Here is a 24,084-nt window from a genome sequence, read left to right as displayed (position 1 = left end):
TTTATGAAGTCCAATTTATCGGTTTATGAATCATGCTTTTGGTGTCATATCTAAGAAATCTTTGTCTAACCCAAGATCACACAGGTCTTCTTGGAAAATTTCATAGTTTTAGGCTTTCCATTTAGGTCTATGGTCCATTTTTAGTTAGTTTTTGGAGCTGGGCCAGGCACAGGTTGAAGTTTGCTCTTCAGCTCTTTGTTTCTGATTTTGCATGCAAATATTCAAATGTTGCAACACCGTTTGTTAAAAAGACTATCATATGATCATTTCTCCGCCGAACTGCCTTTGCACTTTGTCAAAAATAAGTTACCCACGTATGTGTGGGTATGTATTTACACTGTCTTGTTCCGTTGATCTACTTATCTGCCTTCACACCAATACCACACTCTCTTGATTACAGCAGCTTTATAATCAGTCTTAAAATTGTGTAGTGTGAGTCCCCCAGTTGTGTTCTTGTTTTTAAAGTTATTTTGGTCCTTCTAGATTCTATACATTTCTACGTGAATGTTAGAGTCAGTTTGTCAGTTTCTACCAAAAAAATTTTGCTAGAATTGTGACTGTGATTGCACTGAATCTATAGGCTGAATCCCAACTTGGGAGGGGAAGGACGTCTTAACAACACTGAGTCTTCTGATCCGTGAACACAGTCTGTCTCTCCATTGACGAGGATCTTTCATTTCTCTCCGCAATGTTTTGTAGTTTTCAGGGTACAGGTTTTTCACATCTTTTGTTAGATTTACCCTTAAGTATTTCATGTTTTTTGATATTGTTGTAAATAGGAATTTAAAGCTTTAATTTCTGATTATTTGTTGCTCGTATATAGAAGCACGATTGACTAATGTATATTGATCTTGTTCCTGCAAACTTGTCCAAGTCAATTATTAGTTCTAGGAGCTTTATTGTAGATTCCTTGGATTTTCTACATAGATGATCATGTCATCTTTTTTATTGAAATATAGTTGACATATAACATGGTGTAAATTTAAGATGTACCGCATGTTAATACGATGCATTTGCATATTGTAATATTGATTATGATGATTATGTCATCTGCAAATAAAGACAGTTTTACTCCTTCCTTTCCAATCTGGACGTCTTTTATTTATTTCTCTTGCCTGATTTCCCTGATGAGAACCTCCAGTTCCACACTGAATGAAAGTGGTGAGAGCAGCCATCCTTATCTTGTTCCCAATCTTAGGGGTAAATGCTCAGTCTTCTGTCATTAAGCATGATGTTAGCTGTAGGGTTTTGTGGACACCTTTTCTCAGGTTGAGGAAGTTGCCTTCTATTTCTAGTTTGCTGAGAGTTCTCATCAGGAATGCATGTAGATTTTGCCAAATGCTTTTCCTGCATCTATTGAGATGATCATATTTTTTTTTCAAGTTTGTTGATATGGTGAATTACATTGATTACTTTTCTAATATTAAACCAACCTTGCATTCCTTAGATTAACCTCACTGGTCAAACCTTACTTTCTATATATTGTCGTGTTCAACGTGCTAAAGAATTTGGAATTTTTGCATCTATGTTCATGAGAGATATTGTTCTGTAGTTTTCTTGTCATGTCTTTGGTTCTTGTATCACGAAACAAGTTGGGAAATACATTCTCTTCTTTAATATTTCGAGTTTATGTAGAATTCCTTTAGTGTTTCATAGAATTCACTAGTGAAGGCATCTGGATCTGGAGTTTTCTTTGTGCAACTTCGATTTCTTTAAGAGATGTAAGGATATTCAGGTCATCTATTTCTTCTTGAGTGACTTTGGAAGTTTGTGTCTTTCAAAGAATTGGATCATTTTATCTAAATTGTTGAATTTATAGGAATAAAATTCTTCATAATATTCCTTTATCATCCTCTTAATATCTGTAGAATTTGTAGAAATGCCACCTTTCTCATTTCTGATTTTAGTAATTAGTATCTTCTCTCTTTTTTTCCTGGTTAGTCTGGCTAGAGTTTTATTGATCTTCCTAAAGAGACAGACTTTGGTTTCGTTTTTCTCCATTATTATTTTTCTCTTTTCTATTTATTTCATTGTAGCATCTAAAGCTAAGCTAACCTCTGCTTTAGCATCATCTCACAAATTATGATATGTTGTTTTCAAATTATGATATGTTTTCATTTTCTTTCCATTTAAAATATTTTCTAAGTTTTCTTTTGATTTCTTCTTTGACTCATGGAGTATAAATTGTTTCATTTCCAAATATTTGAGGATTGTCCAGATAGCTTTATGTTACTTATTTCCATTGGGGTCAGAGGACACATTTTGTATACCTCGAATCCTTTTATAGTTTATGAAGCAGAATATGGTCTATGCTGGTAAATGTTCCACATGCACTTGAAAAGAATGTTTATTCTGCTGCTGTTGACTGGAACATTCTATAAATTAGAATTCGGCAAATTGGCTAATAATGTTGCTCAAAGTTTCTATATTCTTACTGATTTTCCATCTACTTGTTCTATCAGTTATTGAGAGAGGGGTATTGAAGTCTCTCTCAATAATTGTGATCTATTTTTCCCTTCAGTTCTATCAATTTTTGCTTCATGTATTTTGAAGTTTTGTTATCAGGTAGATAAATATTTAAGATCATTATGTCCTCTTGATTAATTTACACCTTTATAATTATGAAGTGACCATCTCTATCCCTGGTAATATTCTTTCCTCTGAAATTTACTTTGATGGTGTAGCTAATCCAACTTTCTTTTGACTATCGTTATTGTGGTATATGTTTTTCTATTCTTTTACTTTTAACCTATTTGTGTCTTTACATTTAAGGTACATTTCTTGTAGGAAGTATATAGTTGGATCTTGATTTTTTAATCCAATCTGATCATCTTTTATCTTTAATTGGGGTATTGAGATTATTTATATTTAATGTAATTGTTGATATGTTAGGCCCTTTTATTTTTTGTCCTATCTGTTCTTTGTTCTTTTTGGACTGAGTATTTTTTATTATTCCATTTTATCTATTTAGTTGTGTCTCTTTGTTGTGTTATTTTCCTGATTGCTTTAGGGGTTCTAGAATAATCTTTAACTTATCAGAATCTACCTTCAAGTGATAGTATGCCACTTCACCTAGGATAGTATGAGTCTTGGAAGAGTATACTTCGTTTGTCCCCTCCTGGCCTTTACACTATTGACATACACTCTACTTAGAAATATGTTTGAACACTCAATTATCTTTTTTTAAAATTGAAGGGAAATTCACATAACAAAATTAACCATTTCTAAGTGAACAATTCAGTAGCATTTGGTACATTCACACGGTTGAGCAACCACCACCTCCACTGAGTTCCAAGACATTTCCATCACTCCAAAATAAAACCCCGTACCCTTTAAGAAATTACTCCCCATTCCCATTCCACCTCTTGACAACCACCAATGTGCATTCTGTTTCTACAGATTTACCGATTCTGGACAATTCATGTAAATGGAGTCACACAATATGTGGCTTTTTGTGTCTGGCTTCTTCACTTAGTACAAAGTTTTTGAGGTTCATCCATGTCATAGCATGTATAAGCACTTCATTCCTTTTTATGAATGAATAATATTCCATTGTAGGTATATACCATGATTTGCATTTCCTTTAATGATTAATGATGGTGAGAATCTTTTTCATGTGTTCGTTGGCCATTTACATATCTTCTTTGGAGAAATGTCTTTTCAAGTCCATTGGCCATTTTTTAAGTGGGTTGTTTGCTTTTTGTTGTTGATTTGTAAGAGTTCTTTATATATTCTGTGTAATAAGCCCCTATTAGATATTTGATTGGCAAATATTTTCTCCAATTCTGTAGGTTGTCTCTTCACTATCTTGATAGTGTCTTTTGATGCACAAAAGTTTTTAATTTTGATTAAGAGCAATTTATCTATTTTTTTCTTTTGTGGATCATGGTTTTGGTGTCATACTTAAGAATCCATTACCAAATCCAAGGCCATGAAGATTCACTCGTATGTTGTCTTCTAAGAGTTTTATCTTTTATATTTAGGTCATTGATCCATTTAAGTTAATTTTTGTACATGGTGTGAGGTAGGGATCCAACTTCATTCTTTTGCATGTGGATAACCGTTGTCCCAGCATTTGTTGAAGAGACTGATCTTTCCCCATTGAATGGTCTTGGCACCTTTGCTGAAAATCAATCAGCCATAGACGTATAGGCTTATTTCTGGACTATCAAATTTATCCAATTGATCTATATGTCTATCTTAATGCCAGCACCACACTGTTTTGATTACTGTAGCTTTGTAGTAGGTTGTGAAACTGGAAAGTATAATTCCTCCAATTTTGTTGTTCTTCTTCAAGATTGTCTTGGCTATTGAGGGCCCCTTGAATTCCATATGAAACTGAGGATGGACTTTCCCATTTCCATAAAAAAAGCTGTTGGAATTTTGATAGGGATTGTATTGAATCTTTAGTACTTTGAGTAGTATTGCCATCTTAACAATATTGTCTTCCAAGCCATGAACATGGGATATCATTGAATTTATTTAGGCTTTCTTTTCAATCATCTTTTAAAGAGATTTAAATCTAAAAATAAGTTACATACTTACTCACATGGGAATCATTTCTGGTGTTCTTAATTCCTCCGTGTAGATCCTTATTTCCAGCTGGTACTATTTTCCCTCTGTATGAAGGACTTTCTTTAACATTTCTTGTAGTGCAGGTGTGCTGCTGATTAATTTTTTCCTGCTTTTGTGTGTTTGAAAACATCATTATTTCACTTTTGCTTTTGAAAGCTATTTCACTGGGTATATATTTGCTGAAATTATCTTTTTAAAGATATTTTCATTTTAAAGATAGTGTAGGTTGACAGTTTTTTCTTCCACTACTTTAAAGATGTTGCTTCACTGTCTTCTCACTTCATTGTTTCTGACAAGAAATCTGCTGTCATTCTTATTTTCTTCCTTTATGTAATATTCCTTTTTCTCTGGCTGCTTTAACATTTTCTCTGTATCACTGTTTTTGAGCAGTTTGATCATGTTGTGCCTTGGCATAGTTTTATTTATGCTTCTTGTGCTTGGGATTTGTTGAGCTCTTGGTCTGTGGGTTTATAGCTTTCATTATTGTAGAAAAATTTTGGTCAATATTTCTTCAAATACATTTTCTATTCCCCATCTCCTCTTCTTCAGGAACTCTAATTACACCTATGTTAGGCTGCTTGAAGTTGACCACAGCTCACTTTTCATTTGGGGAAATTCTTTTTCCTCTATGTGTTTCATTGTGGATAGTTTCTATTGCTATGTCTTCAAGTTCACTAATCTTATCTTCTGCAATGTCTAATTTCCTGTTAATTCTAACCACTGTGTTTTTCTTCTCATGCACTGCAGTTTTTGATCAAGTTTGATTTGAGTTTTTTCAAATCTTCCACGTCTCTGCTTTGTTATTTGAACTTGTGGAATACAGCTAGGATGTCCTCTGCTAATTCCAACATTTGTGTTAATTCTGGGTCAGTTTTTTTGATGGATTAATTATTTTCTTATTATGGATCATGCTTCCTGCTTCTTTGCATGCCTCATAGTCTTTAGTTGGATGCTTGACACTTGTAAAACCTTACCTTATTGAGCACTGGATATTATTGTGTTGCAATAAATATTCTTGGCTTTGCTCTGGGAAGTGGTTAGATCTTGGAGTCATTTTGAGCCTTCTGGGTCTTGCTTTCACGATATATTAGACAGGTCTGGGTAATTACTCAGCCTAGTGCTAATTATTCTCCACTACTGAGGCAAGACCTTTCTGAGTACTCAACTCCCTGGCCTCAAATGTCCCACCAGAATTCTGAATTTTTCCGGTCTAGCTGGTGGAAATAGGCATTGCTCCCGGCTTGCGAGCGTGCTGGGCACTGTTTCCTTTAATCCCACGGATGATTCTCTCACAGACCTCGAGTAGCTTCCTCACACGCACACAGTGATCAGCACTCTGGGGAATCCTTGAGGGGGACCCTCTGTACGTCTCCAGAGCTCTCCGTCTGTGCAGCTCTCTTCTCTGATGCTACGTTGTGAACACCTTGGTTTTCCTGCATCTCAGCTCCATCTCTGCTGCTCAGGGAGTCTTCTGGGATCTGCCTGGATCCTCCTTCCCTGCACCAGGGCCTGGAAACCTCTCAGGGCAGAAAGCTGGGGCAGTTACAGGCTCGCCTTGCTTCCTGCTTCTCAGGGATCATTTCATTGCTGATGTCTAGTGTCTTGAAAACTGCTATTTCACACATTCTGTCTGGTTCTTTTGGCGGTTTCAGGTGGGGGTAAAAACAGCCTGTCACTCCATCTCGACCAGAGGCAGAAGCAGTCCCTCTTTGTAAACCAAGTATTGGCCATCTCCTGCTCTCTGGGCGTGTCATCCCATACAAAACTGGACAAAACGCCAGCTGTCTCCTGACTACATGTCCTCCCCACAACCTCCCAAGGGATAAGAGAGTCAGGGAGGCAGGAAAACGTATAGACAGAGTCTTCAGCAGAAGGAGAGATTGAAAAGTGATTCGACACAGGTTGTTAGGCACCTGGGCTGGTCAGGACAGGATCCATTACCTGGCCAGAGGCAGGCCAGCCAGAAAGGGCCTCCTCATAAGGATGCTCAGGGACGTTTGTCCCGACAGACAGAAGAGCCTGCTGTTCACTGTCCTAGTGCTGCCAACACGGAGAGAGCCTAGAACCCCAAGCTACGGTTCAGGTTGGTGTTTAGAGAGCAGTTTTTCCCTGAATTGGAGAAATACATTGATGACCCAGCAAGAAAGGTTTGAGCTGTGACAGGTCAGGAAGAAGTGCAAGAACCAATCTACCCACGTGGGGGCAAAATAACATAGCAGCCAGTGGAGGGGCCGAGCCTAGAATCGTGGCAAGGATGGCCACAGTCACCGCTGCCCAGCCCCTGAGCTGCTATGCTTTGGGTGTTTCCCGTCGGTTATCTTGTTTGGTCCACACGGTGACTTGTGGGGACACTTTTCATCCATTCCCATCGTGGGGAGGTGGTTACTGAGGTTGGTGCTTGTCCAGGGAGGTGGCATTCTCTCTCACTACATCCCAGCAAGGCAGAGCCAACACTACCCTTGGAATCGGGAGCAAAAGGTAGTGCAAACCACGTCCTCTCTCTGAGCAGAGTCCCTGTCTGTGACATAAGATGCTAGACAAGATGGTCTTGACAGGAAGGGCCCACCAGCACTGACTTTCTGGGGTCCGGTCTGATGCCACGGCTGCAACGGGTTATTAGCAAAGTTGAGGACCTCTGGCTCCCTAACCTAGTGGCAGTGCCAGCAAGTGAGTGCATGTGTGTGTGTGTGTGTGAGCGTGTGTGTGTGTGCATGTGTGGTAGCAGGAACTCCCAGAGGTTTAAGTCCAATCTGAGACTGGGGCCACTGAATCTCCCCAGCCTACCACTGTCACAAGAATGTGGCAGTTGGGGTTAAGCTGGGCAGCTAATCTGGCTTTGATCCTGACCCCCTGAGCATCGAGGACACTAGGGTCAGGACCACCCGCTCTGGCCCTGGATGAAACACTGAGCATAAATCTAGCCCACTCAACCCGACCTGAAGCCCCTGGAAGGCTGAAGAGCAGGGGCCAGGGCTGCTCTGGGATGGGAGAGAACCTGCCCCTGCCACCTCCTTTTTGAGGCTCCTGGTTCTGAGCAAGGAGCAAAGTGCTGTTCACTTGGCAGGTGCTCTGGGCACAGGGGATGCAGCAGTGAGCAGAGGGGTCGAAACCCCTGCCCCTGTGGACCAGACAACACTCGAAATAGACACTGGGCCGGCTCGCTGGCTGTAAGAATGAGACAAGTACAAAGCAGGGAAGGGGAGGCGGGGCTGCTGCGGCGAGTGGGTTCCAGTTGAAGTTTTGGTGAGAATGGGACATTTTAGCAAAGACAGGGAGGAGGTAGGTGAGCCAGGCAGAGAGCTGAGGGAGGAGTGTTTAGGCAAAGGGAATGTCAGGTGCAAAGGCCCTGAGGCAGGAGAGAGCCTGGCTTGCTTAGGGAGCATCTAAGAGGCTGTAGGGCTGAGGGGCGCTGCAGGAGGGGAGCCAGAGCAGGGCAGCCCTGTAGACTCTGGTAATGCCGGGCCACACTCTGAGCAACGTGAGAGTCTCTGGAGGGACATGGCAGAATGACATGAGGAAGAAACTGTAACGGTCTGGAAGAACAATGGCGGCTCGCGGTGGCTTAGACTGGGAGACGGTGAGAAACGGCCAGGCGCGCGAGGCAGAGCCACAGGATGTGTTGACAGATTTAATGTGAGGTTTGAGAGAAAGCGGAGACCCAAGGATGACTCTGAAGATTTTAATCTGAGCAACTGGAAGGATGGAGCAACAGGATGGAGTTGTCATTTTCTGAGTTTGAGAAGACTGGGGGGCGGTGGGATCTGGGAGTGGGGAGGTCAGGAGCTGTCGTGGGTGTGTTTACCTAGGAGACGCCTACTAGCCATCCGAGTGGCAACATCCAGTAGCGAGTTGGGTGCAGCATCTGGAGCTTGGGGTGGTCCGGGCTGGGGATAGATGAGCTCTGGGGCTCGTCAGAGTATTATTGATGTTTGAAGCTTTGAAACTGGGTAGATTCCCAAGGAGTGAGCGGATGTAGAAGAGAGAAATTCCACTAACGACACCCCAAGAACTCCAGGGTTTGGAGGCTGAGAGAGGAGGATGAGCCAGCAAAGCGGACGGCCAGGAGCAGCGATGCGGGACGAGGAGAGGGCTGGGGAGTCTGTCGGAGCCAGGACGCCAAGAGCCACGTCCTCGGGGGTCTGAGCACTGACCCCCCGACTGAGGGATGTGAAAATCTTCAGTGGCCTTGAGGTGGACACTGTGGAGCCGGGTGGGTGAGAACTGTCGGGGAGGCTGACAGGGAAGGGGAACAATTGGAGACGGCAAGTGGATGACTTGGGAGGGGCTTTGCCTTCAGAAAGAGCAGAGGACTGATGGCAGCTGGAGGTAAGGTGGCGTCAATAGAGGGATTTCTGAGATGGGAGAAATCACAGCGTGCGGGATGCCGTGGGAAGGGGGCACAGGCTGTGGTGGGGTGGGGGGAACGCAGCTAGGACAGCCGGGGACGGGTGGATGTGGTGGCCCAGCCTGGACAGGTGTCTTCTGGTTGCTGCTGTTTCCAGAGCCAGGAAGGAAGACCCCGCCGGAACTGAGAGAGGGTGGTGCACAGGGTGGAGGCTGGGGTGAGAGGCTTGCGGACAGCAGGGGGAGCGGCCCACGGGCAGAGGTGCTAAGGGTGTCAGGGAGCCATGGCCACGCCTGTGGCACCCGGCTGCGCGACGAGCACTTCCTCAAGGGAGGCTGCAGCCATGGGATGGGCAAGAGGTTGGACGTGCCCAGGGTTGGATCGTGTCAGACAAGAATTCCACGTGGGCGAGGGGCCAGGGGGCTGAGCGTGTGTGGGGAGCGTGATGAAAACGAAGAACGCTACCCTCGTATGGACAGAAGTGAGGCTGCAGAAGGTTCTGGGTGAGCGAGAGGACTGGGGGGAAGAGAAGGGAGGCAGTGGGCTTCTTAGGGGCACTTGAAACAGGATGCAGTTGTTGGCAATGACAAGTTCCAGGCTGAGGTCGTGGAAGGGAAAGGCTGAGGGCCAGTGGAGTCACTCTCTGTGCCTCAGTTTCCTCATCTGTGAAATGGACATAAAGGTAGCACCAATCTCAGAGTATTGCTGAGGGTTCAACGCGAGTCAGTAAAGTCCTCAGAACGGTGTCTGGCGAAACGAGCACTGGGCGGATGTTAGCTCCCGGTGCCCTCAGCATCGCCAGAGGAGGGGATGCCAAGGAACCGAGGGCCAGGGCTGCCAGGACCAGCTCTGTGGAGGGGACCAGCTCCAACTGTTGCTGCCATAGCAGGAGTGCGTGGGCAGCCTCAGGCTGCCGCGGGTGGGAAGGAGGGGCAGCCAGACCCCAGGGATGTGCAAGCCCGAGGGCGCAGGGAGGGCCAGGGTCCCCGGGGGCTCCCACGCCCGGCAGGCCCCGCAGGCTGTGTCCTCCTCACTCCTGTGAGGCCATCCCCCAGAGGGCAGTGCAGGATCACCTCTCGGCCACACAGTCTCCCCGAAGCTGGGAAGCCGGCTGTCTGGAATCCCTGAGAGCGGGCCAGCTTGCCTGGATGGGATTCCACTCTGAAAGCTCCTATTTTTCTACATTCTAGGCCTCTACCCCTGAATTCAAAGCAGTCGCGGGCCCAGAGCTGCTCTGAGCGGCTCCGTGTACCTTACCTTGCTGAACCTTGAGTCGGCCCTCTAGAGGAGTTACAACTACCATCTCCACGTTATAGAAAGGGAAACCGAACCCGGAGAGGTCAAGCAATTTGCCCAAGGCCACACAGCTAGGAAGGAAGGGGCCGAGGTTCCAATCAGGGAGGACCCGGTGCTGGAGCGGGGCTCTGATCCCTCCACTCTGCTGCGGGGTCGCAGGTGCTCCCTGACATTGCCAACGGGGTCTTTGGCCTCCCTGCCACCCAACAGCTTGTTTCCTTCTTGACCCTATCACAATCTGTAATCTTGGGACTTATTTGCATTGGTCTTTAGAGCTGCCCCGCCCCCAAACCCCGGCTCCGGCTCCGGGGCAACAGGGACCTGGTCTGTCTGCACAGGGCCTGGGACATATGGGCGCCCAGTGACCACTGCTGCTGGGGTCGGGATTCACCCCAGCACTGCCTGACGGTTCACAAGAGGAAAGGCGGGAGGAGGAGAGAAGCTGCATTCTGGGCACCTGAGAACGGGGGTGTTCTCATCCTCCCACATCCCGCCCTTAGGACCCGCCCCTCCTGCCCGCCACATGGCAGTGTAGCCACAGAGCAAGTGGGCTGGAGGCAGCAGTTGTGGTGATTCCTTTGGAGAGTGCAGTTCTCAAGCTCTTTTTTTTGAGGAAGATTCGCCCTGAGCTAATATCTACCACCAATCCTTCTCTTTTTGCTGAGGAAGACTGGCCCTGAGCTAACATCCATACCCATCTTCCTCTACTGTATATATGGGACACTTGCCATAGCATGGCCTGACAAGCAGTGTGTAGGTACGCACCCGGGATCCAAACCGGCGAACCCCGGGCCCCCGAAGTGGAACGTGCGAACTTACCCACCACGCCACCTGGCTGGCCCCCTCACACCTTTTCAACCATGTGTTCTGCGGGGCCCAGCCCTTGGCGAAAGGTGGAGGGCTGTGGTGGCTCTGACTGCTTGTGGCACCCTGTGTCCCAGGCAGTCTCTGTGCTTCCCAGCACTTGCCCTTCCCCTGGGTCTCAGCTTGTCCCCTCCAGCTCAGGGCCCTGCGCCTGTGAAGTGCAGGAAATGAGCGTGCTCAGCACCGCATGCTGCTCCAAGGCCAGAGAGCCAGCCAGGGAGAAAGGAGGACAGAGGGAATAGGGACCCCAGGGAGAGAGAGAGAAGTGGAGGAGCAGGAGGGAGGGTGGACAACAGGAAGGGGGCAAGAGCAGAGAAGGGGAAGGTGCTGGAAGGACAGAGTGGGAGAGGGAGGCGAGGAGGAGCTGAAGGCCTCAGCAGCTCGGCTCCTGAGCAGATTTATTATTTACAGGACGTTAATTGCTGGGAACAGATTGCAGCTGGAAACCCTCTAAGTGCCAGCTAAATGCCACAAAGAAAACTCCATCGGTGTGGGACTCTGGGAACAAAGGCTCCACGTAAACATCTCCCGAGGAGTGGAATCTCTGGGTGACTCAAGGACCTCACATTCAGACACTGAAGTTGTGAAACCTGAATACCTGATTAGGCTCTTTAACCGTCTCCTGTGCTCGATGACAGTGGAATGTTGACTTACCAAGCATGAGTCATCAGCAGCAGTACCTAGGAAAATACCCAGGTCACCCAATTACAGCATTATCAATCGCTGCCATCGCTCTATAACCCAACCCAATGAAACTGGAGAAAATGCCAGCTGGGCTGGGCCGGGAGGAATCCAGCCCTTGGCGAAGGCCACCTTCCTGGCAGCCGCCTCTGCGGTCATGCCAAGCCACAAGCCCTGTGTGGTCGAAGTGTGCAGAGGTGTCGGCCCCATTGCACAGTCATGGAAACTAAGGCCTACCAGGGTCGAGGCTGCTCCTGCAGCTCCAAACCACGGTAGAGAACCCAAGGCTGCCTGGAAGAGGCGGTGGTCTCAGGTGGCCAAAGCTTGGGGAGAGTGGCTCAGTCAGCCGTGTGCCGCCATCTTGGCCACTGGAATGGTTATCATTCATGGAGCATCTTTTCTGTGCGGGTAGGAGCTGATGGCTGCACTTGCATTATCTCAGCAACCTCAAAGTAGGTGCCAGCATTGCCGTTTTATAGATGGCGGAACTAAGGCCCAAAGAGTACGTCACTTACCTGGGGTTACTCAGCTAAGAAGTGGCAGCACTGGGTTAAACCCAGCCCTAGCTGACTCCAGGTTCACACTCTTTCCCCGGTGACTTGCTGCCTTTCTGTCTTCTGTCAAGCTGAGTGACGGAACCTGCCTCGTCTTGATGGATCCGTCTCAAAGTCCTGTGTGTGCACGCTGCACAAACACGCAGCCATACCGGTCAGCAGAGATGTGCACTGTGGAGTGGCCGCACCGCGCCTGCCTCTGACATCCTGTGGGCGGGAGCCTGGCCCGGCCTCGAGAGCCAGAGCGGGGAGGCCAACTCCAGCTGGCCCACCCACGAGCCGGTAGCTCTCCATGCTCTTAATCAGTAAGATATGTTTTGGGAATAAAAACCACATCAGCATTTTTATTTTCAAGTTCAGACAAGGTTTTTTTTTTTTCTTCCCAATTCACCCTTCACATGGGCGAGGCTAATCCTCCTGCTTTGACTGACAGATCTTTGGACTCAGCTGTACATGGAGAGAGGCAAAGAGGCAACGACAACAGCACAGAGAAGACGTCTCCTCTTCCTCGAGCTGTTCGTATGTCAGTAAGACCACAACCCGTAATTAGAATGCAAAATGGTTAAAGGTGACACCAAACCTGTGGCAGGGCCTGTCTCTGCCGCGGTCCGGCAAACGCAGACGGGAAGTGCTGAAGGGTGGGGCCTGCCCTTCCCATTTAGTGCTCACGGATTCTCACCTGCTTTCTGGAGGGTCTGCCCTGCAGGGCGGGGAGCAGGGGTCCACAGGGGGAGGGGCTCCAGACGAGAGCTGGGAGGGGAAAGCTCGAGCAGGGCTCAACCTTGGGAGAAGGATGAACTAGAATAACAAAAGGCAGAGGTGACTGGGGATGAGGGCAGGGAAGCAGGAAGGAGAGGGCGGGCACTCGGGGAGGCCCAGGTGGGAGCCGCGGCTCCAGGGAAACCACTTCCAATCAAGAAAAACGAAGATCAGGAAGAAGCCTCCCTTCACGAAAGGGGAGGATTTACCATGGTTACAGAGTAAATATTAGAATTTCCCTTTTTCCCCCTTCTTAGTGTTTTTCAGAATGTATTCAAGTTAAAAGTCTCTGCTCCTGGAAGTGAACGTGACTTCTATTTAATAAAAGGGGCGGAGGGTGGAGGGAGACAAATTCAACGTAGCAAACTTATCGGGCATGTGTTTGGGAAGGTCTCCAAGGGTAACGTTTAAGCAGAGCCCCAAAGGCAGAGTCAGGATGAGCCAGGTGAGACGGAGAGAAAACTCAGGCAAGACTCAGTGTGGCGCTTCTGGCATTCTCAATAGGGCAGTTCTTCAACGCGGAGCTTGTTCCAGGTACTGCTGAGTGTTTGACGCCCGGCCTCTGCCCCCTAAATGTCAATGACATCGTATAGTGGTTGTGACAACTCACTCCCACACATTCCCAAATGCCCCCTGGTGGGGGTAGGGTGTACTGCCACCAGAGAACTCCTAGGGATCAGGTGTGTGCACGCACGCTCCAGCATGCCTGCGGGGAGGGGGAGGTGTAGGCATGGAGTGGGGAAGGATGGAGAGGATAGTGGTTAGAGATGAGCGTAGTGAGGGTGTCCAGAGGCAGGCAGCACTCGGGTCCCATTTCCTTGAAGGTCATATTGGGGACTAAGCCACTGAGGCATCGGGTGGGGGGAGTGACAGATTTGCACTCTAGAAAGATCACTCTGGCTGCCAGGTGAGGCAGGCTTTATAGGGTGTTAGGATTGCAAGTAGAGGCCTGGGATTTTCCTCACGGAAAGACTGACTGCAAATTCAATTTCTGTAATAGAGATAGGGCATTTGGGTTTTCTATTTTTTTTTTCTATTCATTTTGATAATTCATGCCTTTCACAGAAAAAATTCATTTAGGTTTCCAAACTTTTTTGGTATAAAGTTCTTCATATTTCTTCATATTCCCTCATTTTCTTTTTAATGTCTGTAGGATTTGTAGTGATGTCCCAACTTTTACTGCTTGTATCGATAATTTGTGGCTTTTTGCATGAGCAGTCTCACTGGAGGTTTATCAACTTTACTGATCTTTCCAAAGAACCAGCCTTTGGTTTCCCTGATTTTCTCTGTTCGCCCATTTTCTATTTCATTGATTTCTGCTTTTATTGGTATTGTTTCCTTCCTTCTACTTATGTTGTGTTTCATTTGCACTTCTTTTCTAGCTTCTTATGGTGGAAACTTCCCCATCAGGGAACCAGACCACCCATCTGCTGGTTGTCATACTGTGGTTTGGCTGAGTTGCTGTGATGCTGACAGCTATGCTACCCGGATTTCAAATACCAGAAGGGTCACCCATGATGGGCAGGTGTCAGTGGAGCTTCCAGACTAAGACAGACCAGGAAGAAGGACCTGGCCACCCACTTCTGAAAAACCTGGCCATGAAAATCCTGTGAGTAGCAGTGGAGCACCGTCTGAAACAGCGTGGGACGTGAGAGGACAGCTGAGAAAGACCAGGCAGGGTCCCCTCTGCTGTGCACAGGGGCACTAGGAGTTGGAATCAACTTGACAGCACTGACGACGACGACGGTGGAAACTTAGAGAACTGATTTTAAATCTCTCCTCTTTTCTAACAAAGCATGTTAGAGCTCTAAATTTCCCTTAAACACTGCTTTAGCTTCATTTCAAGAATTTTCATATATTATGTTTTCCTTATCATTCAGATAAACATTTTTAATTTGTTTTGTAATTTCTTCTTTGACCCACAGGTTGGGGTCAAAGTATGCTTTTTAATTTTCAAATATTCAGATCTTTTTGGTTACAGATTTTAACTTAATCTTGTTATGGCCAGAATTTAATTCTGTATGTGAAATCACCCATACTCTATGTGATTTCAAGCAATATTCTGTACGATTTCAAGCATAGAATACTACATTAGGATAAAATTTGGGGATGGCCAGATGGCATCCTGGTTAAGTTCGCATGCTCCACTCTGGCGGCCTGGGGTTGGTGGGTTCAGATCCTGGGTGTGGACCTACACACTGCCCATCAAGCCATGCTGTGGTGGCATCCCACAGACAAAATAGAGGAAGATTGGCACAGCTGTTAGCTCAGGGACAACATTCCTCACCACAAAGAAAAAAAATAAGGGATAAAATTCTGTGAGCCAAATGAAACGGAACTACAGATTCCAGAAGAAAAAGTAAGAGTATTATTTCCAAACATTTAAAGAAAGCACTTCATTTTTAAAACGGATTATGGTGGGTACCACATTTTTCTATATTTCAATTCTTTTGAAATCATTAAAAGGACTGATGTAATAGGTTTATTTTAAAGTATCTCTACTATTTGTTGCAAATTATATGAGCTGCAACTATAAAGACTTCAGATGAAAACACTTAGATCTCAACTGGAAACGTTGGTATAGATTGTTTTCAAAGTTCTTTTAGGGAGATGTGAACAAAGTCTGAAGACGACCAGGCTAAATAAGGAAAGGGCATCTGGAACGGGGGATTCCCTTTGTCTTTTAATACAGGTGAGACTTGAGCCTGTTGGAGGGAGGGAGAGGCTGAAGATACAAGAGAGAAAGGATTGCCTGATAACGAGGTCCCGGGAAGTGGAATGGACGGCATCCACTGTGTGTGGAGGGACCAGCATGGAGGGGTGGGGTCTTTCACTGTAACAGGAGGGATGGAGGAACAGGTGCGTGCAGATGCAGGAGCGCTTGAAGGTTTGGTGGTGAGAAATGGAGGGAGTTCCTGTTTCAAAGCCCTGGTGAAGGAGAAGGTGAAGCCGGATGGTGGGGAGGATGAAGGATTTACATAGCCGCTGTGGAGTGCCAGACGTGCTGATGGGGTACTGTCATCCACTCCCACAGGCCCATGTGTCTCTTTGGACACTCTGTTTGATGACTTGATTAGTGTTTGTCTCCCTCAGCGAACTGGGAAGCGGCACGGGGGCCACGTCTGTTTAGTCCCGGCACCTAGACAGTGCCTGCACTTGCTATTTGTTGAAGGGATGGATGGTTGGCTAGGGTCATCAAACCACAGCTGAGTGAAAGGCACGTTGTGGTGACCATTTCCAAGATTGCAGTGACCTGCTGTGTTTCCTTGAAGTGTCAAATTCACCTCCCTCCCCCAGTGCCTCTTCTGAGTTGGTGGTCCTGATACATGAAACAATGGCAGGGGCTCCATAACCCAGGCACTAGTGGAAGGTGCAGATCAAGGTGGACCCGAGTCCTTGGAAGACTTCCTGGAGGAGGAGGGCATCATGGCGAGGCTTGAAGGAATGAGCAGGACTTAGCAGAACAGTGAGAGGAGGGACCGACATGGATCCTGTGGATGGAAGCAGGGTGGGGCTGGCACCAACTCCAAGCCTAGCCCTGGCTCTGCCCTCTGCTGCCAGAGCAGCATTCTCTTTGGGTTCTCTTTCCCTCACCCGACTCTGCAGGAGCAGAGCAGGTGCTGTTTGCCAAGCATCTTCTAAGAGGGAGGCCCCTTACATCAACCCTCAGTTTTAATCTTCACCTTAATTCTTGCTTGATGGATAAGAAGTAGCCAGTGATGCTTGGAGATGCCCAGTAACTTGCCAAGCTCAGGGAATTGGGTCCTCAGTTTGCATCCCTCCACTCTGCCAGGTTGCCTCTTGCCTGGCCTCGGCGCCATCAGTTCTGCCTCACCCAACAGGTCTGCAGCCACCACAGTGAGAGTCTCCTGCTGGGGGCTCCCCACTGTCTCAGACTGAGGCCCAAAGTCCTCAGGTAGGCACATGAGGTGCCCAGACAGCTGACCTCGAGCAGCAGTGAAGTACTGAGAGGCTCCCTCGGTGGCTGTTCTCTCCAGGCTCCAGGCTGGTGCACACGCTGGCTCCCTGCCTGGAATGCCATACTCAGCAAGCCCGTGTCCACCCTGTGACCTGCTGCCAGAAGTCCCCTCCAGGAAGCCTTTTCTGGACGCCCTTCTGCTCGTGTGATCGCTTCGGGGCCCAGAGCCCCACCTCCTGTGCCTACACGTGTCTCCCTAGGTTACAAAGGGAGCTAACCGAGGGCAAGGGTGGAAGTGTTTGGTTGATTCAAACTTCAGCAAATACTGAGCACCGCGTACTTAGGTTGGTTTGCTAGGGCTGCCCTAAGAAAATGCCTGGGCTGGTGGCCCGAACAACAGACATCCATTCCCTCAGTCTGGAGGCCAGGCCAGGATCGAGGTGCTGCAGGCTGAGCTTCCTCTGGGGCCTCTCCTCGGAGTGCAGACGGCAGCTCTCTTGCTGCCTCTTCACGTGACTGTTCCTCTGTGCACAAGACCCCACGTCTCTATGTCCAAATGTCCTGTTCTAATGGGGCACTGTCAGATTGGATTAGGGCCGACCTTAACGGCCTCATTTTAAGTTAATCACCTTTTGTGTGTGTGCGTGTGTGTGAGGAAGACTGTCGCTGAGCTAACATCTGTGCCAATCTTTCTCTATTTTGTATGTGGGATGCCACGAGGCCTGACGAGTGGCATGTAGGTCCGCACCCGGGATCCGAACCTGTGAACCTCGGGCTGCTGAAGCGGAGTGCACGAACTTAACCACTATGCCACGGGGCTGGCCCCTCAATCATCTCTTTAAAGGCCCCATCTCCAGAAAGCCACTTTCTGAGGTACTGAGGATTAGGACTTTAGCACATGAATTTGAGGGGGTGACATGACTCGGCTCCTAACGATATGCACAGGGGGCATCACACGCACAGTCCATGCTCTTACTAGCCTGCTGGCAGTGGGGGATGCAGATGGCCAAACAAGCAGGTAACATGGGGCGTGGGCGGGCAGCAGTGCCAGGTAAGGGTCCCCTCCCTGATGATCCAGCGGCAGCAGCACCTCTCTTCCCCCTGCTCCCTCCCTGTTGCCATCCTCCACCATCTCATGGGCCCTCGAAGATGTGATGGCTCCTTTTGTGTCAACTTGGCTGGGCTGCAGGGTATCCAGACATTTGGTCAAACGTGATTCTGGGTGTGTTGGGGGGGTGATTCTGGACGAGATTAACATTCGGATCGGATGACTGAGTAAAGCAGATGGCCCTCCCCAATGTGGGTGGGCCCCATCCAATCAGTTGAAGGCCTAAATAGAACAAAAACGCTGACATTCTCCTACAAAGGAGGAATTTCCTCTGGCCTGACTGCCTTGAGCTGGGACATCAGTTTTCCTGCCTTCAGACAAACTCAAACATTGGCTTTCCGGGGTCTCCAGCCTGCTGACTGCAGATCTTGGTTTTGTCAGCCTCCTTAATTCTGTGAGCCAGTTCCTTAAAACAAATCTCTTTCTGTATGTACAGGTATCCCATGGGTTCTGTTTCTCTGGAGAACCCCAAGGCAAAGTTGATGCGCCATCCTCACCATTTTACAGACAGGGAGACCGAGGCTCCCGGGGACCTACAAGCCGGCCTTCCTCCGGGGGATGGAGGCTCCGTCACTCCTTTTCTGAGCCCCAAGGGCCTTCACTCACGTCTTCCTCCTGGCCCCTGGGAAAGTAAGCTGCTTGTTGGCCATTCGTACCTGCCAGTCCGTGACCATGGCCAGGTCACACGCACACCTCAACCAAGGACTTGCAAAGCTCCCTGCCCTGCCCACGGCGACTACAACAGGGAGACTTTCTGACCCCAACTGCCCAGGGCGCTGGTCTGACTGAAACACAGACAGGAAGGTGAGGTTTCACCTACTACCATCTTCTGTGTGGCCCTCCTGGGCTCTGGCGAGGAGGCGGCGCTGGGACCTCACGCCCCCCTGGCACTTCTCCCCTCCGTTCCTGTCTCCTGCCCTGCTCCTTTGCTTCTCTTTCCTTCTTGAATCGTCCTGGCCCTCGTGGCTTTCACCTCCTGTTCTCATCACACCCAGCTCGAGAATCTGGTGATGGGTTGGTTGGCTCCTTCGGCTCTAACCCCTGGCACTTTCTCCAGGCATAGTATTGCACGTATCCTCAAGTTTCCTTACCCTTTTGGTCATTTAAGCCAAGAATATCTGCTGAAACACCCTTGGCCTGCACAAAGGGGGGGGGGGGAGGGGCAGCAAGACAGTCTGCACAGCAGCTGGGAACACTGGAAAGGAGGGGCAGTAAGATTACATTCCTCCCCCACAGCAACCAGGCAGAGCTTGACGGTCACAGCTCTCTGGGTGTTGTGGCAGATCCTAACTGTCTCCACCACTCACTCTCCCTCCTTCCTGTGGTCAGGGACCACTCGCACTCTGAGTGGGGCACATGGCCACCCAACAAGAGCCTGCATGGCCCAGTTTCACTTAGGACTAGAAGTGGCCATGGGGCTAAATTCTCACCAACAGCACGTGAGTAGGAGACGTGTGCCAAGTCCAGACCACTCCCTTCAAAGGAAACTGCTTGCCCTTCGCTCCTTCCTTCTTCCCAAAGGCAGGAAAATAGGCAACTTCAATTGTGCACACAAAGGTGGCACCCTAGGAGATGGCAAAGCAACGAGAAAGAGAAGCACCGGGCTCCTGCTCACCCTGAGGGCTCTCGGTACCCTCCGCCAGCTTGCCCATCTGCCTCTAGTAATGGGCCAGAGGCTATTATGTGAAGAGTAAGCTTCACTCTTCTTGGGCTGCTATATTTTGGGGTGTCTTTGTATAGCAGCTCAACTCGCACCCAGGTGAGCATGTGAAAATTTTTATTTAACCCTTACTGTGAAATGTAAAACACATGGAGGAAAGGACACAAAATCTAAATGTACGGCTCAATGAACTATCAGGCGAACATACCCACATAACCACCACCTCCCTCTTCCCCATAGATAACCACTATCCTTACTTCCAGTGTAATCTGTTTATGGACTTTAGAGTCACACAGTAACCATCTGTGGGGTAGCTTCTTCCACTCGACACCGTGAACCCCATCCCTGTGAGTGCGGCTACAGTGCAGAGACTACTGCTGTAGTCTCACGCCACGAGTCTCCTGCCACCTGCGGCATCACTGCGCTGCCTTCACTTCCTGGCTACCACAAATAATGCTCTGAACATTTAGGTCTCATGTGTGTCTTTGGGTTCACCTATGCATATATTTTTGTTAGGTAAAAACCTTGCAGTGGAATTGCTGGGTCATACTATATGCTTACCTTCAAATTCAGCAGATGTCAAACTGTTTCCCAAAGTGGTTTTAGGGTTCTGCCAATTTATTCCACCAGCAGTTTGAGTTCTGTCTGCTCCACATCCTCACCAACAACACACACATGTATTACCGGTCTTTGTATTTTTAGCTATTCTGGTGGGTAGCAGTGGCATTTCCTTGTGGTTTTAATTTGCATTTCCTTGGTTACTAATGAGATTAAGTACCTTTTCACATGTGTATTTGTGTGGAGTGTCTGTTCAAGACTTGTGCCCATTTCCCCAACATTTTAACTGATATGCAGGCATTCTCTATATATTTGGGATATGAATCCTTTGTCAATTACGTTTCAAATGTTGTCTCCCATTGCCTTTTCACTCTCTTAATGGTGACTCTTTAATTTTTAGTCAAGTCCATTTTAACAGCTTTCGTAATGTAGGTAAGAAATCTTATTCCCCTATCTAAGGTTGTAAGACTATTTTCTGGAAGTTTTAGCATTTTGCTTTTCACATTCAGATTTACAATTCACCTAGGAATTGACACTTTTATATAGTTCAAGGTAGGGTCCAGTTTCCTTTACGCTACAGATATTCCATGGTCTCAGCAGGGTTTGTTGAAAAGATCACCCTTTCCCCATGCTCTGAGTGCCACCTTTTAAAATATCTCAAGTGTCCATATACGAGGGTCTGTCTCTGGCCTCTCCTCTTCTTTGGTCTATTTATCTATCCTTGCATCATTACAATACTGTTTTAATTAATCCTGCTTTTACCAGTTTTCATATCCATCTTGTTCTTCTTTCAGAGAGTGTCTTGGCTATTCTTGGCCTTTTGCATTTTGTTATACATTTTAGAATTTATTAAAAAATTTTATTTTCTAAATCCTCATTGCTGGTATGTAGAAAATTCAATGAACTTTTGTATATTAACCTCGTATTCAGTAATGTAGCTATATTCATTTATTCACTCTTAACATTTTATGCATGGACTTTTTCTACATTAGCTACATACACAATCCTATTGTCCGAGTTCCTTTCCAATTATTACCCTTCTACCTCCTTTCTTGATCTATTTCATTGGCTATGTCACCTTTCCAACATAAGAGCGAATGTAAGCGAATTGTGACTAACCTTGCCTTACTCTTAATGTCAAAAGGAAAATCTTCAACATTTCTTCATCAAGTCTGACATTTGCTGTAGGAGTTTTAGTAGATACTCTTTATCGGAATGAGGAACTTCCCTCCTATTCCTAATTTGCTAAGAGTTTCTATTAATATCATGATTGGATGTTGAATTTTATTGTAAACTTTCTGCATGACTCATTATTTTGTTTTAATTTGTTAATGTGATGATGTTTACTGACTTTTAAAAAACATTATGCTGCTCTCCCATCCCTAAAACATGGTTTGTTAACAAGGTGTTCAGGATCTTTGGATCGATGTTCACACGTGAGGTTGGCCTTGACTTTTCCTTTCTTCTAATAAACTTTTCAAGTTTTGACAGTAAGGTTATGCTGGCCACATAAAGTGAGCTGTGACGTGTTCCCTCTTTTTCTGGGAGAGTTTGTGTGGGAATAGCAGTATTTCTTCCTAAAATGTTGGTAAAATTTGTTGCTGAAGCTATGCAAGTCTGGCGTTTTCTCTGTGGAAGTTTTAAAGACTAAGTATTTAAAATATTATAAAATTTTATTTTGTGTGTTTTCTGCTTTTTTTCCCCTCCAGGAATTTGTCTATGTCATCTACAAGCTCAAATTTATTAGCATAATATATTCACAATATTCTTTCATGGACTTTTTTTTTTTTAAACAATGGCACCTGAACATCTGTTGCCAATCTTCTTCTTTTTTCCCTTCCTCTCCCCAAAGCCCCCCAGTAAATAGCTGTATATTCTGGTTGCAGGTCCTTCTGGTTGTGCTATGTGTGATGCCACCTCAGCGTGGCCTGATGAGTGGTGCCATGTCTGCACCCAGGATCCAAACCAGCAAAACCCTGGGCTGCTGCAGCGGAGCACATGAACTTAACCACTCAGCCACGGGGCTGGCCCCTTTTATGGACTTTTAATGTCCATGAAAACTGTAGTGATAATGACTTTCTGGGTGCTTTTTTTTTTGGTGAGGAAGATTGTCGCTGAGCTAACATCTGTGCCAGTCTGTCTCTATTTTGTATGTGAGACGCTGCCACAGCATGGCTTGATGAGCAGTGCATAGGTCCATGCCAGGGATCTGAACCCGCGAGCCCCAAAGTGGAGCATGCAAACTAACCACTATGCTGGCCCCTGGGTGCTCTTTGTTATTCATTAACCTCACCACAGCTTTACCAATTTAATACATTTTTCAAAGAACCAATTTTTGGCTTTACTTTTTTTATATGTTTCCTGTTTAACTATGCTCTGCTCTCATATTTATCCCTTCTTTTATCTTCCCTTCGGTTGTGGGTTCCTTTCCATAACAACTTAAGATGAATGTTTAGGGTGTTGGTTGTCTGCCTTCTTTTCTCACATATGCATTTAAGGTAATAAATCTCCATCTAAGAGTAGCTTTAGCTATAGCCCACAAATGTGATATGCGGGATTTCATTAACATTCAGTTAGAAATATTTTCTAATTTCCATTTCTTTGTTTTGACCCTTAGGTAATTAAGAAATATACTGTGTAATTTCTAAAGTTGCAGGGATTTTCTGGTTATCTTTTTGGTGTTGATATGTAGCTTAATTGCACTAGTGTCAGAACATACTACGTATGGTTTCAATCCTTTGGAATTTGTTGAGATGTGTCTTAGGACACAGCAGAAGGATCACTGTTGGTCCCCGGTTGCATGTATACTTTAGAAGAATGTGTATTCTGCAGTTCTTGGGGGCGGTGTTCTATACCTGTCAAATAGAGTCAACTCCACTAAGTGCATTGATCAAATCTTTAATATCCTTACTGATTACTTTTGTCTGCTAATTTTATCATTCACTAAGGGAAGATGGAGCACCACATGATGACCATAACCCTTGTGCAGACTGGGGTGAGAACACCCTCAAGTGGCAGTCACTAGACACACTACTGTATGTCCAGCACTGTGGTGACAGGAGAAACAGGAGACAGATGCCATTTCCATGCACTTCCATCAGATATCCTCACAGTGAAGTATTAAGGGCTTAAAGATGCATGTTCTAGCAGCAATAACTAGCACTAGTGGGTGCTCACCACTCCTAGAGGTTGGTGGTATCAGGAGCCCCATTTTAGTGACAAGGAAATGGAGGCACAGAGCTCACGGCGTCTGCCCGAAGTTATACAGGTGAAAGAGGGGGGACTGGAACCCGGGCACCTGCTTCAGAGTTTACACTCTCAACCACCATGTTCTGCAAAGCAGGGGTCAAAATTCTATCCATGCTATAAAACATCAGGGAGGCTCTTGCCTGACTGACGTAAAATAAGCAGCGTACAACCTTGTGTGTAAATGAAGACTGTATATTATGCTGTTTAAACCAAAAGAAGCACTGAACAGAATGTTCCTAATTTAAGGTTTCAATTTAAGCAAAAATAAACAATTACCAAAACCTTCAAAAAGTCTTTTCCATTGACATAATTGTCTCTGGTTATGATGAGGAAAGTGGTCAATGAGTTAACACCATAATTGCTATATTTACAGAAAAAATTTACCTTTAAAATTCATATATATTGTAGATGATAAATCAAATTCACATTGTAAAATATCACCTAAATGAGCTTTGACTTAAAAAATGCAAATACACTATATAAAAATGTGCATGGAAGAAGAAAACAGATATTACA

At 46.4% G+C, this 24,084-nt stretch overlaps 1 long non-coding RNA gene across 2 annotated transcripts; it reads left to right on the top strand.

Annotated features, from left to right (window-relative positions):
• Positions 1–11,496: 11,496 nt before the first annotated feature.
• Positions 11,497–19,243, top strand: LOC138921200 (uncharacterized). 2 transcript variants are annotated; one of them, XR_011433569.1, is made up of 3 exons: positions 11,497–12,838; positions 14,457–17,866; positions 18,538–19,243. It is a non-coding gene; the product is annotated as an uncharacterized lncRNA (long non-coding RNA). The 2 variants fall into 2 exon arrangements; XR_011433570.1 differs by having other exon boundaries at positions 11,497–12,842.
• The last annotated feature ends 4,841 nt before the right edge of the window (positions 19,244–24,084 follow it).

The sequence above is a fragment of the Equus caballus genome, chromosome 28 (assembly GCF_041296265.1).
Source record: "Equus caballus isolate H_3958 breed thoroughbred chromosome 28, TB-T2T, whole genome shotgun sequence".
Lineage (NCBI taxonomy): Eukaryota > Metazoa > Chordata > Mammalia > Perissodactyla > Equidae > Equus > Equus caballus.
Note: the sequence above shows the minus strand (reverse complement) of the source record. Positions and strands in the feature narration are given on the sequence as shown.